This window comes from Bos taurus, chromosome 7 (genome assembly GCF_002263795.3).
Source record: "Bos taurus isolate L1 Dominette 01449 registration number 42190680 breed Hereford chromosome 7, ARS-UCD2.0, whole genome shotgun sequence".
Lineage (NCBI taxonomy): Eukaryota > Metazoa > Chordata > Mammalia > Artiodactyla > Bovidae > Bos > Bos taurus.
Window position 1 is genome coordinate 50,580,720 of NC_037334.1, and position 12,118 is coordinate 50,592,837.

Genomic DNA, 12,118 nt, shown 5'->3' on the forward strand with positions numbered 1-12,118 from the left:
AATGCTGATAACCTGGTGGGCAACCCGTCCAGACCAAAGATGTGGCCTCTTTGGCTGACTGTGCCACGGTGGAAGGCAAGTTTGGCAGAGAAAGCCAGTACTCTTTAGCCGCTGCAGCTCAGTTAAAAATCCCACTGCAGGGCCCCAGGGATGTGGTCCCGCAGGTTAGGTTGTAGGAGCGACTAGCATAAATAATCCGGGCGAAAACCTCCTGGAGAGATCCCAAAAACCAAGGTGACCTGTGTGCGTGGGCGATCCGTTGGCTGAGTGACAGAAATGCTGAAGAAAGCCAGGAAGAGGATCTGCGTGGGAGGTGGAAAAAGCGTGGGCTGAGCTTGCAGCAACCAAAAGGCGCCACACACGTGTGCGAGGAACCCGCGGCGCTCGGTGTGGGCTGACAGGAAGCACCGCCCCACTAGGACACATCAAGTTTTCTCTTAAGCAGTTTCAAACCCAGCGCGCTTTCCACGTGTAAGTACAAATGAGATGGGTGTCAAATAACCATAGCGCTTGTTCGGATTTCTATCTTTTCTCTTCTTGGGTCTAGCTCCTGTGTAGAGCTTGCCCACCTCTACCACAGCTCTCCCATTTTCCTAACGCTTTCCTGGGCGGGGTTTCTGGGCCCCGCCCACCGAGGGCCCGCCCAGTAGCCGCCCCGGGGCGGGGCTCCCCTCGGCTCCCGACTGCCCTTTTCCCCTGCGGTCTCTGCCCCGGCTGCTGTGTCTCTACCGAGCTCCGGACACGTGCAGGGTGAGTAAGGGCAAAGTGGGGAGAAGCCTTGGAGGTTTACCAGCTAGGGGCGAGAGACAGTGGTTTGGAGGCTTCTTCCGAGGCACGGGACGAAACTGGGGCTCGTTCCCTAGTGACCCCAGGTTTGGAGGGCATCTTGAAGAAATGCTGAGGGATCGTACCCCTAGAGTCACCCCCTGTTTTCTACCATCCCTGCTGTCCCTGGAGAGTTGCCGGGAGTCGGTCTCGGGGAGCCTTGGTCCCAGGCACCAGGGCCAGGGACTTGGGAAGGTTCGTGAGGAACACGTGGTCGGGTGGAGCTCCGTCAGTCCGTTCAACCCCAGCGCGGAAAGGGACAAGCTATTTTTAGATTCGTTTTTAGACCTGGACAATGAGCCCTCTATTCTCCTTTTCCTCTAATTGTTTGGAAACGTTTTGGAGTGAAATTAGAGGAAGGCTGGGGAAAAGTATTGTCTTAGATACTCTCACCTTATACAAACAAGGTAAATTGTAAGTGTGAATGGGTAGGAATGTTTATTAACATTTTTGCAAACATTTTGGTTATTGTTTTCAACCAGTAGTTGGGGTCGTTGGCAAGAATAGCAACCTAACTGTCGCTAGTTTCTTTAACATCCCTTACTGCATCCAGTTATTTTTTAAAATGCTGCTTTTATGGTTCAAGAGATCACATAATTGAGGCCCTTCTCAATCTGGTTTCAACCAGCCTTTCCAATTTTTAGTGCCCATTGCCTTCCAAGGGTAAGTTCCCCTTCTGCTCACCAGTATTCATCATCTCTTTGCTTAGAGTAAGTTCCTGATAATAGCAAATGTTTAGTGCCCAGTCTATAGCAGATATTATCTTATGCACTTAATTTATATTCCATTTAAACCTCCCGAACACCTGGTGTACAACACCCCCATTCTACAAATGAGACAGGTACAGAGGTTAAGTTATTTGCCCACTGTCACTTGGCTGTTAAGTGACAGCCAAGCTTCCTGATACTTGTTGATGAGACCATTAATTTGCTACTGTTGAACTGCTGTGGTATGCAAGTAAGAATGACAACAATAAAGCTAACCAAGGGAAAGCTGTTAGTTCTTGACTATTGTTTCTGTGGTTCAGGCCTCACTAAGTTAAGGGAGTTTTGAGGGTAGGGGTCTTGAACGCCTCACAAGTGTTCACTAACTGTTGGCTGTCTCTAACCTGGAGTGCTTTGATTGCAGAGCATCCAGCCGTGAACTTTCAAGCAGATGCAGCCCCAGGTAAGTGCAGCTCCATTAACCTACCTTTGGCCCCAGCTGTAGGCAGCTGCCTAGGTTTCCGTGTACCTAGGCAAGTGTTACACTGCTGGGAGAACAGCAGCTGATAGCTGGTTGGCATTCTGGGCCTGGTTCATGCCTACTCTGTTATTAACTATACCAGGATGCCAGCATAGTTGTTTTTCCATTGAGGTTAAATCTGCAAGCGTGTGCCTTTGCAGGGAGAAACCTAACGTGGAGAATGGTTCTGGTCTGACAGGTTTGACTAGAATGAAGTTCTTTGAATCATACCTTGGAAACAGAAGAAACAGAGGGATATATAAATAGAGAGAACAAGTTGAGGTGTTTTTTTGTTGTTGTTTTTTTTTTTTTTGAGTCTACCGAGTTCTCAAACGGGGCCATGGGATTTTTGCAGATTTCACTGAAATCAAAGTTCATAGCTCCCACTCCTCTACCAACACAGAGCTACTAAGGATAATCCCTTTGTAGAAAGATTTTATAACTCTAGTTACTTGTGAGAATGCCATACCTTACAAGGAATGTGGATGTGAATTTGCTTTAAAATGATGAGCATTCTTTATCTCATTAATAGAATATAAAAATAGCAATTAATTGAGGGGCTCCAAATACTAGGCCTAGCTACAGCAGTACTAATTTCTGCTTCAGGTTGACAGATTTCTACTTTTTGTTGGTATCTTCCCTTGTGGCTCAGCTGGTAAAGAATCCACCCGCAATGCGGGAGACCTGGGTTCAATCCCAGGGTTGCAAAGATCCCCTGGAGAAGGCAAAGGGTACCCACTCCAGTATTCTGGCCTGGAGAATTCCATGGACTGTATAGATCATGGGGTTGCAAAGAGTTGGACACGACCGAGTGACTTTCACTTTACTGATTTTCAGGAGTAAGCAGAGTTATTGCTTCTTTTGGAGCAGTAATTGAGTCCCCTTTGTAGTGATTTTGTTTTGGAATGCTAATTTTCTGAGAAGAGATGCTTCTCAGTTCTAGGCAAGAGTGATGCTGGAGATTATCCAATGGGGCAGACTTAGTTGTTGCTTTCAGTGAAAAGTAACATCTTAGTTTCTACAGAAGGACTTGAGGATGTTGGGAGGCAGAGGTGTTATTTGTCAAAGCTAGTTTTGTTCTATCAATTGGCTTTCCCTTAAAAGAATTCTCTTAGCTAAACGTTGGGTGCTTTGTGTGAATACCTCAGATGTTCATTGTGAATAGCCTTTTACATATGGGTCCATAATACAAGTGATAATCTAGAGAGCTTTAGTGGTAACAGGCAAGAAAAAAAGGCAAGTAATGGGAAATAATTGCTGAGGATATAAAAATTTGGTAAATCATAAATGGCAGACAGCATTGTTTCCATCTCTACCGAAAAGCAGCCTCAGAAGCTAGGATGTTGAACACTGAAATCTTTTTCTTTTTAGGATGACTCAAAAGTAGGGCATCCTTGGCCCTCCTGAAGAGATGAAATTAGTGGCAAGTGGACCATCTATCTGTATGGCGTTATCAGGTAAATGTCCTTATTCATTCTGATGCTGACCATGTGCCAGGCCTGTTAGTTGGAGCCCATCAGAAAACAACTGGAAGGCAGAAACAATTGTATTTGTGCCTAACAAATTCAGCCTCTGGGCAGAAAAAGGCTGAATAGGATTTTGGTGGTTATGGTCTGAAGGTTTTTGAGATAATCTGAATCATTACATCTGAGAAAACTGAGGGGAGATTGTAAATTTCATGACGGAAAGTATAGTGTATCTTACCTTGTTCACAGATCCCAATCCCTAGATCCCAAGCACAGTGCCCAGCACATGGCAAGAACTCTCAGTGTTGGATAAAATGACTGACGGCATGGGAAAGGGTTTCCTGTTTCCTGTTTGTTTCAAGGTTTTGACAGCAGGGTCTGCAATCAGTGCTTCCAGGCCTCTGTTTTGCAGTCAATGTTCAATTCATGGGGATACCTTCTGAAATAAGTAAGAAAACTGTTTCAGGAATCATCCAGCAGTTGTCAGCTATCCAGGCTAGCGTGATGCCTCAGATGGTGTTACACTGTTGGAAGAGCAAGCACTGCCTTTATTGAGGTCTGACTTCAGCACTGTTTTGGTGTTGTGGCTGAGTACCTCTGGGCAGTGTTTTGCACCTCTGAGAGTGGAGTAACTCCTCCTGTGGAGTTGGTCCTAGTCTGGGTGCAAACAGTTTTTTTCTATTAGAAAAAGACCCTGCCTTATGGACAGCCTGTCATTTGTTTCCTCTTTGAATCCTAGATGCCTTTGCCTGAGTGAGAAACCTTCCTCCATTGGGACCCCAGAGGTCTGATGGCCCTTTGTGACATCCAAATAAGTAATGTATGTAGTCCTTTTGTCCTGAAGGTCCAGGAACATCTTTTGTTCTAATACTTGGTCTTTGAATCTGGTTCCTGACAGTGAGCTCCTAAATCCCCTAGAACTTCCTGGGTGATAGTAAAGTCTTTGTTCTAATGGGACTGGAATTTTTACACACACTCATATGATACACATTCATTCTCCAGAGAGGGGAGAGGGGTTGGAAATGATCATGATGAAGCCTCCATAAAAATTCCATTAGTATAGGGTTCAGAGAACTTTCAGGTTAGCTAACAACACATTGAAGTGCTGGGAGAGTGATGCCCCTTCCTACATACCTTCTCTTATGCATCTCTTCTATCCGGATGTTCATTTGTACCCTTTATCATATCCTTTTGCAGTAAACCAGTAAACAGTAAACTGTTTTCCTGAGCTCTTTTGAGCCCATCTAGCAAAAATGAGTCAAACCCAAGGAGAAGGTTGTGGCAATCTCTGACTTACAGCCTTTCTGTCAGAAGCACAGGTTAACAACCTGGACTTGGGTTTGGCATCTGAAGTGGAGGAGGGGCAGTCTTGTGGGACTGTGCCCTTAGCCTCTGAGATCTGAAGTTATTTCTAGGTGTAGATGGTGTCTTAATTGAGTTACATTGCAGGACACCCAACTGCTGACAAGACCCACACATCTGGTGTCAAAAATACTGAGAGTATGGCCAGAGTTTGAGACTGAAGGAAAAACAGGATGAAGCACGAGGTTTTCTTAAAAGGTAGAAATACTTAACATTCAAAAAAACTGTGGTGAGAACTAGAATTTTAGAGGAGAATGCTTAACGTCTAAGACTTGAGAATTCCCTGGCAGTCCAGTGGTTAGGACTCTGTGCTTCTACTGCTGGGGGCTTGGCTTTGATCCCTGCTCAGGGAATTAAGGTGCAGAACAGCTAAAAACAAGTAAACCCAAGACTTAAACTAAGTCTTCATATTCTAGAGCTCTGCTGCATAGTACATGTGGATTTAAAATTGACAAAATCCATTTCTGCATCTCAGTACTTAGTGACTGCCTATTGGAGAGCTCAGAAGACATTTCCACCAATACAGAAAGTTATATTATATGCTGCTGTTCTAGAGCAGGGGCTGGCAAACTTCATGTAAAGAGGCTGATAATATTTTAGGTTTGTGTACCATATAAACTTTTTATCTGTTGCAGCTACTCAACTCTGCAGTTGCAGTATACAAGCAGCCATAGATAATATGTCAACAAATGAGCACTACTGTGCTCCAATACAACTTAATTTAGGAACACTGAAATAAAAATTTCATAAACTTTTCAGTGAAGGAAAATAATTTCCTTCAACCCTTCTAAGCTTGAGGGCCTTTCAAAAACAGATGGCAGGCCAGAATTACCAACCCCTGTCTTGGGGAATGAAATTCAGGCCTTGGGAGTTTACAGCTCATTAGCAACAGATTTAGGGCCAGTACCAACATGTGTCAGTGAAAAATTAGATGTTATCAATACCTTTGCCTTAAACAAGCTTTTACCATATAGTATTAAACTCTTCAGCTTTTAGAGTACTGGGGTGACTTTAGTAAATTATCCAGTAATAGGGTAGTCCTTATTTCTTATGTTTGGGGTTTGTTGTATGTGCTTTTTTGAATGAGTTACTTATAAATGGTTCTTTTTTTTAAATGTACACCTAAGGAAGAGTTCCTAAGAAAGAACAGCAGTGTTTGGTTTCCAGCAGAACCTGATCACAAACCCATCCTAGTAGTGAAGTAGAAATGGTCCCTAAGGAAAGAGGAAATTTTTATATGTCAACAGTAGCCAGAAGAAAGATAAATATCATATTCTAATGCATATATATGGAATCTAGAAAAATGGTACTGAAGAACTTATTTACAGGGCAGCAGTGGAGAAACAGACATAGAGAACAGACTTATGGACACAGGGAGAGGGGAGGAGAGGGTGAGAAGTATGGAAAGAGTAACAGGGAAACTTACATTACCATATTTAAGATAGCCAATGGGAATTTGCTGTATGGCTCAGGAAACTCAAACTGGGTTCTGTATCAACCTAGAGGAGTGGGATGGGGAGGGAGATGGGAGGGAGGCTCAAGAGGGAGGAGATATATGTATACCTATGACTGATTCATGTTGAAGTTTGAAAGAAAACATTCTTTCAAAACAAAGTTCTGTAAAGCAATTATCCTTCAGTTAAAACCTAGCTTTGAATTAAAAAAATAATATCATAAAAACAAACCAAAAAAGAATAGCCAGGAAAAAAAAATCCAGGTTTTAAAATCTGGAATCTCAAGTTATTAGAATATAGATGGCTTTCCTGGGCATGGTAAAGCTACCCAGGTGCAGGGAGAGGCCCCTGTGTTGCTACTTGAAAAAGGAAAATTCATTTGGTGTTTATGCCTGTATTCAGTACCCCCAGAGGTTTCAGTGGCTTAATCATGCACATTAAAATAATTTAATGGGATTTCCTACTTGATAAGTGAAGTTAATTAGTCACCTACTACTCCCTGTTGGCTTGAGTTTTTTTTTTTTCCTGGTAAGTCTAAGATGAAGTAACACATTTCAGCTTTAAATCCATGCCTTCTCTTTCTCCATCACCCTTTTCCCATGCTGCAATGAAAACTGAAATTGAACTGGCACATATTGGCCTGTAAATATCCAAGCTGCCACCTCCTGCCATAGCTAGCAATTAGTAAACACAAGTGCCCCTTGAGCTGCTCAAGTTCAGGACCTATACCATATTAAGAAAGGAAAATTAAAGCAGTATGAGTAGAGGGCCCCAAATATTGAGTCTGTCACCTGTCAATGATTTATTTCCTTTCATTCAAGGTTGGAAAAAACTATCAGTGAGCTTTTGCAATGAAAGTTTGAATTACATTTCAAATTTTAATCAGGAAAACAAAACCCCAGAGAAATAAATTCTGCAGGCCCCAAAGAGACACAAAAAGGTGGCATAGGGCCTAGGAATTCACACTAAGGAAGACAACCTGGTTAGAGCAACTAATTAAGAACCTAAAAGAGTGACAATGGCTCCTCTGAATCTTTTTGCTTAATTAGGGCTTTATGAACAGCTCCAGTTAATAGACCTGTCAATATTCTCTTGGAAAACAATTTCACTGAATTAACAATTCAACTCTAATATTTACAATGTCTGTTTAGCAACACCTTGCTCTTTACAGTTATTTAGGAACACTTAATGAGCCCACTTGCTAGGTCATAGATTTGTCAATTTAGGATCCTAAGGCCTGGTTCAAAGGAGCCCCTGTTACTTTGGCTCTCCCTATTCTCCATTACAAGCCCTTTTGGGTGTAAGAACATTTTATACTGCTTTTTAAGGGTAACTTGACTACCTGGGAAGAGGTGATAAAATGGACCTTGAAATTTATTTCATTTTAGAATAGTTGTAGATTTACAGAAAAGCTATAAAGATAGTACAAAGAAATCCCATGTACCCTGCACCTAGTTTCTCCTGTTAGTAACATATTAGTATAGTACATTTGTTATTAATTGACTAAAGTTCATGCTTTATTCATATTTCCTTATTTTTCACCTAATGTCCTTTATCTGTTCCAGCATCCCATTGAGGATATTATATTTAGTCATCATGTCTCTTTAGGCTTCTCTTGGCTGTGACAGCTTCTTAGACTTCCTTGATCTTCTGACCATTTTTTTATTGTTTTTTTTTAATACTGAGTTGTTTGAGCTGTTTGTATGTTTTACAAACTAAGCTCTTGTCCATAGCATCATTTGCAAATATCTTCTTCCATTCTGTAGGTTGTTTTTAATACTCAAAATGCCTTAGTTATGGCCTTTATTCTCTTTCATTTAGAATAGTGGTCGAGCCTGTTGTCTTTTATAGTAGATGCTGTAGTCCCCAAATGACTGATTATTTTTACCTTATGAGCTCACAGTAGAGGATGGAATTTTGTATCAGCTGGTGGGAGAAGGGAGGAGCCAAGCCCAGGCCCTAGTGTAGGCCCAACTTCAATGAGTTGAAGAAAAGTAGACAAATCCCCAAGGTACACAGCCTGTGAATTAGATAGAACCTGGACTTCATCAGAATGGCAGATGGTAGAACTCTAGATGAGAACTCCAGGAGCTAATGGTTACGATATACTGGCCACTCCAGGAGAGTTTTCTGTGCTGCCCCTATTCCAATGGCACTATAATTTCTTGCCCCTGTATAGTAGAGCCCAATCATGATCTGTTCATCCAGGGAACTCTTCATATTTAGTTTCTTGGGGCCCTAACCTCCCTTTTACTTGTACATATAATATATCCAGGGCTGAGGAAGTGATAATAACCTATGCTATTTGCTCATCTTGTCAGAAGACTAGTTATTTAACTCATACCCTTTTTATGGTTTTACAGCTTTTATTAACTGAACGCTATGCTAGCCATTGGTGATATGTGATGAACACAACACGGTCATGTTTACCACCTTCAGATTTCTTTCTGACCACGTTGGTTTCTTTCAGTCCTTTTGTATCTAGGTCTCTGTATATGCTGTTTCCCTTTCTGATTCCATCTTCCATTTCCACTTTGTATACTTTTATATCTCAGCTCAGATAGCACCTTCCCTGACTGAGCACCCATTTTATGTGTCATTGTGCTGTATTCAACCACAGAGCTAGATAGCCAGGTGCCATGTTAACAGTCCTTTGAAAAGGTATTATTCACCAGTTTTTAAATGTTTATCTTACTCACATATAGCCAAGCAGCCTCAATTATACCAATAGCTGACTAAAGAGCTTCAACTGGTAAATATTATTATCAGTGTGTCATTATGTACCCAATATAGAGTAAGGTCGTAAGTGTATCCTACTTTTTAATACCCTGGTAAGTAAGGATAACAAGAATGCTGGTTTTGTTAAATTTTGAAACAAATCATGGAAACAAATATGTCAGTTTCCAAATCATTTGCTAGTGGACTCTATAAAGATATAACATGTATGTGTGTTAGTCGCTCAGTTGTGTCCGACCTTGGAACCCCACAGACTGAAGCCTACCAGGCTTCGCTGTCCATGGGATTCTCCAGGGAAGAATACTGGAGTGGATTGCTGTTCCCTTCTCCAGAGGATCTTTCCGACCCAAGGATCAAACCCGCATCTCCTGCACTGCAGGCAGACTCTTTACCATTTGAGCTACAGGAAAGTCCTGAAGATGTAACAGTGCCTAACTATTTGAAATCCTTAAAACACACATGGTTGATGGTGGTTGCCTTTAAGGGAATAGCAGTTGGGGAAAACTTCTGCGTGTGCTTTGAATTTTATTATATGTATTCCTTATTCAAAAACTCCCCCCAATTTTTAAATTTATTTTTGGCTGTGTTGCATGGCTTGCGGTATCTGCCTGATCAGGGATCAAACCCAGGACCCCTGCAGTGGAAGCATGGAATTCTCTAACTACTGGACCACCAGGAAATTCCCCAAAATTTTAAGCCCATTTCCCTTCCCTTTCAACTGCTAAAAGAGCTGCTGGTTAACAATTTTCTGTTTTTTAAATAGCCTAAAGGTTTGAAATGACCTGCTGCTGCTTAGTTGCTTCAGTCATGTCCAACTCTGTGCAGCCCTAGGGACTGTAGCCCACCAGGCTCCTCTGTCCATGGAATTCTCCAGGCAAGAGTACTGGAGTGGGTTGCCCCATTACCTTCTCCAGGGGATCTTCTTAACCCAGGGATTGAACCCTCGTCACCTGCATTGCAATCAGATTCTTCACCACTGAGCCACCAGGGAAGCCCCTCCAGGGCATTTTATCTATTTAAAAAGTAGATGGTGAACTGCCAGGAGACCACAGCCTTGCTGAAGGCAGTCCAATATAATGCTCAAACAGGCAAGCTTCTTAATCTCTTATGTAAAATAAAAGTAAAGGTACTTTACTCTTAAAATTATATTATCAGCTGCTTAGTGATTGTGTGGTGTGAAAATATATGTCCTCAACCAATATGACTCCTCTGCTCAAAACTTTAGAAAGATTAGCTTTATGGAGATTGTATCCTGGTGTTTAAAGTTTTATTCCAAACTTGTCACTTAGACCTTTCAAAGTCTCAGCAGAAATTCTTGCTTTGTAGCCTCTGTCATCACTGGTATACCACGCCCACTCCTAAGAAACCCAAATGTGAATAGAACTCTTGATCCATCTCTTCTCATAGCCAGGCCCATCTTGAGGCCAGCCTCCTTGTCCAGTCTTCATCAGACTGGGATTCTCAAAAGCTGATAATCTGTCTTATCCATCATTGTATGTGTGCATGCGTGCTAAGCTGCTTCAGTCATGTCTGACTCTTTGCAACCCTGTGGACTGTAGCCTGCTGGGCTCCTCTGTCCATGGGATTCTCCAGGCAAGGATACTGGAATGGGCTGCCATGCCCTTCTCCAGGGAATTTTCCCGACCCAGGGATCGAACCACCCATCATGAAATAGACATTTGACGACTGAAATCTTGTATTACCTTTGGTTTCCAGTGTGTCTTTTTGCTGTTGACCTACTAAGCAGATCCTCAATAAATAATTACTCAACTGAAAAAGTTTGCCTTTCCTTTGAACAATCACCAAATTGCATTAATAGTCTGTACAAAAGCATGGTATGTATATATCTGAAATAAGCATGCATTCATACTTCTGAATCCAGAAAAGCAGAGCTGCTTTCATCTAAGATCTGGGGAGAACATAAAGTGAAGTCTTAGCCAAAATCAGTTGGAATCAAAGACTCATAGAGTAGACGTGAAGGAGGACCCAATATTCACTGAACAAATTTCATTCCAAAGTTAACAATGTAGTAGCCTTAGGGATGCCCCAGTTCTTGATGTATTCTACCAAATGCCTTCTCAAAGCCTGTAGAAAATCATGCAACATAATGGAGATGTGGGAGTACAGTTCCACTCTTCACAATGGCTATTTAAAATTTTTCCTTTGTGTAACTCTAGCCCTTTCCATAGATGGCTTAGTCACAGAAAACTTAAGTCACCTGACTAATTCCTAATGAAAATTCAGCACCATCCTCTCCATACCTATTACAAGAAAGAGATGTCTCCTCCAGAACTCATCCTTTGAGTAATGTCCAATATGAATCTTTCCTTCTGTTGCTGCCTTTCCCAACCAATCCTTTCCTAATTTAACTCTTCTGCAAACATTTTAATGGCCCAAAATTCTCCTGTAGTAAATCAAATCTTCCCCAACCCTGATTTCTTTTCATAGCCAGTTATTCCACATTTGGTAGTTTGTTTTACACTTTTCACATACTAAGCACCTCCCATCTGACATCCTCTCCCACTGAACTGGAAGTCCCTGTTGCCAAAGCTTTTGTAGATGTTTTTAGTCCTAGGCTTGACCTCTTGGTAGCATTAGGCCCTGTTGATCGTTTAGTCCTTTGAGTACATTGGCTGTCAAGGCAGTACAATTTCTGTGGCTTCCCCTCTACTTTTTTCCCTCATCAGCATGGTCTCTTGCCATTTAACTACCAGATTAGTTTCTCAAGGCTTGGTCCTAAGGTTTCTCTTTTTACCATAGGTTTACCTAAGGTTTCTCTCTTAATCTCCAGTTCATCTAACTCTCCTTCATTTATATTAACTTGAATTTGCCACTAACCCACACCCTTTTCTCCTGAGATCAAGGTCAAATATAACTCCTTTGAAGCTGATGCCAAACTGAAGCCTTACTGCCCCCACCTCCCATTCTCAATAGCACTGCTGACAGTTGTCATTCTTACATTGTACTTCTCCATCTTCCATATCCAAGCAAGTCTTGCTCTTTGTCCTAAATGATTTCAAAAATTTTATACAGGTTTGCTGTTCATTTTTG

The 12,118-nt window shown here is 41.9% G+C and overlaps 1 protein-coding gene, 1 long non-coding RNA gene and 2 other non-coding genes across 4 annotated transcripts in view; 3 read left to right on the forward strand and 1 right to left on the reverse strand.

Moving 5' to 3' along the window:
- The window catches only part of SIL1 (SIL1 nucleotide exchange factor), a 320,877-nt gene extending 316,859 nt beyond the window's left edge, over positions 1-4,018 (reverse strand). Inside the window, exon 1 of the mRNA XM_059888185.1 lies at positions 3,754-4,018. The gene's annotated coding sequence lies outside the window, so the exon portion shown is untranslated. The remainder of the gene's footprint in view (positions 1-3,753) is intronic.
- SNHG4 (small nucleolar RNA host gene 4 (non-protein coding)) lies at positions 657-4,467 on the forward strand. The gene is made up of 4 exons (NR_038087.1): positions 657-750; positions 1,954-1,992; positions 3,421-3,506; positions 4,255-4,467. It is a non-coding gene; the product is annotated as a small nucleolar RNA host gene 4 (non-protein coding) (long non-coding RNA).
- MIR1949 (microRNA mir-1949) lies at positions 2,100-2,167 on the forward strand. The gene has a single exon (NR_162424.1). It is a non-coding gene; the product is annotated as a microRNA mir-1949 (primary transcript).
- LOC112447601 (small nucleolar RNA SNORA74) lies at positions 3,988-4,187 on the forward strand. The gene has a single exon (XR_003035796.1). It is a non-coding gene; the product is annotated as a small nucleolar RNA SNORA74 (small nucleolar RNA).
- Positions 4,468-12,118: the final 7,651 nt, after the last annotated feature.